This window comes from Raphanus sativus, chromosome 8 (assembly GCF_000801105.2).
Source record: "Raphanus sativus cultivar WK10039 chromosome 8, ASM80110v3, whole genome shotgun sequence".
Lineage (NCBI taxonomy): Eukaryota > Viridiplantae > Streptophyta > Magnoliopsida > Brassicales > Brassicaceae > Raphanus > Raphanus sativus.
Window position 1 is genome coordinate 16,979,479 of NC_079518.1, and position 1,950 is coordinate 16,981,428.

At 46.3% G+C, this 1,950-nt stretch overlaps 1 non-coding gene across 1 annotated transcript; it reads left to right on the forward strand.

The window, feature by feature from the left end:
* The first annotated feature begins 1,376 nt into the window (after positions 1-1,376).
* LOC130499335 (small nucleolar RNA R71) lies at positions 1,377-1,483 on the forward strand. Its single transcript, XR_008938214.1, has one exon. It is a non-coding gene; the product is annotated as a small nucleolar RNA R71 (small nucleolar RNA).
* Positions 1,484-1,950: the final 467 nt, after the last annotated feature.

Genomic DNA, 1,950 nt, shown 5'->3' on the forward strand with positions numbered 1-1,950 from the left:
ACAAAGGCATCAAGTTGACACTAGCTCCCAAATCGCAGAGACATTTCTCAAATACCATAGGTCCAAGAGCACAAGGTAGTGTAAAGCATCCTGGATCCTCTAGCTTCTCTGGAGCATCAAGCCTCTGAATGATGGCATTGCACTCATGACTCAGAACCATCATGCCCTCCATCTCCTTCTTCTTAGCAGCTACAGCATCTTTCAGGAACTTGCTGTATTGAGGAATCAGCATGAAAGCATCAATGATGGGCATTGTAACCTGAGCTTCACTCATCTGCTTCTCAAACAAAGCCTTGTACTTCTGTAGCAGCTGCTTCTTGAATCTACCAGGGAATGGAAGCTTGGATTCATAGGGAGGAGGGACAGAAGAGCTCTCACCTGCTGGAGCAGCAGATTCACCATCTTTTGTTGTCTTCTTCTCTTCTCCAACCTTTCCTTTACCCTTATCTTTCTCAATCTTCTCCAAGATCTCATCATCTGTCTTCTCATCAACAATGACCACTTCATCATCTAGGTTGATGGCCACCTTCTCACCTTGTTTCTTAGCATCCTTGGTGAGGATTACAGGAGTCAACTGCTTACCACTCCTAAGTGTGACAGCTTTTGCTTCCTTGGGGTTTTGATCTGACTTTCCAGGTAGATATCCTTGCTGGCGGTTCTGGTGGGAGCTCATGGAAGCAAACTGATTCTCCAAATTCTTGACAGAAGAAGCAAGGTGGGAGAATTTGTTATTGAGCTCATTGTAGCTCCCATCAATCTTGGAGTGAAGGTTCTTCAGCTCATAGCCCACATGCTTCTCACTTCTAGTCTGAGACTCCAAGATCTGTTTCAGTAAGGCATCAGTGCTGCTCTGTTGAGGGGCAGAGGAGCTAGGAGAGGAGTTTTGCTGAGGCTGATAGTTGCTCTGCTGGTTGTTTCAAGGCTGATAACCACTCTGCTGGTTGTTTGAATAGGGCTTCTGTTGGTAGTTGTTGTACTGAAAGTTGGGTTCCTTCTTGTACCAGCTACCATTACTGTTGATGAAACACAATTCTTCTTGCCCTTCCAAACCCTCAACCTCATTGACAGTAGGAGGTATCTCCTGGCTTGGGTTGCCAACAAAGTTCACCTGCGCTTGCGTGGCCCTATCAGCAAGGAGTGTGTCAATCTTCTCTTGAAGAGCCTTTATCTCATTCCTTGTTTGCTTGTCATCACCTCTATTGCTTATGTCATGGTCTCCACTGTAGACTGCATCACTCTTAACCATGTTGTCAACCAGAGCCTCTGCCTCTTCGTCAGTTCTCCCCAAAAAGAACCCATTGCTAGATGTATCCAGTCTGGCTCTGTATTTAGGAAGAGCACCTCTGTAGAATGTGCTCAGCAAGCTCTCCTTAGAGAATCCATGGTGTGGGCACTGAGCTTGGTAACCATTGAATCTCTCCCAAGCTTCACTGAATCCTTCCAAGTTCTTCTGTTGGAAACTGGAGATTTCATTCCTCAACTTAGCAGTTCTTGAGGTAGAGAAGAACTTCCCCAAGAATGCCCTTTTGCAGTCTTCCCAAGTGGTGATGGAGTCACTTGGTAAAGACTTCTCCCATTGACGTGCCTTATCCCCCAAAGAGAAAGGGAATAGCTTGAGCTTTAAAGCATCCTCTGACACACCATTAGTCTTTGACATACCACAGTAGCTGTCGAACTTATCCAAGTGATCAAATGGGTCCTCCACAGCCAGACCATGATACTTGTTGTTCTCTATGCAGTTTAGCAGTCCTGACTTGATCTCAAAATTGTTAGCAGCCACAGCTGGTGCTCGGATTCCAAGTCTAGGACCATGGATGTTGGGGCAGTCATAAGTGCCAATGGGACGAGCTGGTCGCTGTTGGGGCCCTTGTGGAGCATTGTTTACTCCATTGGGGTTCAGAGGATTTTGTGGATCAGCCATCTCAGCTTCCTGTGTCTGCAGTAAAGCTT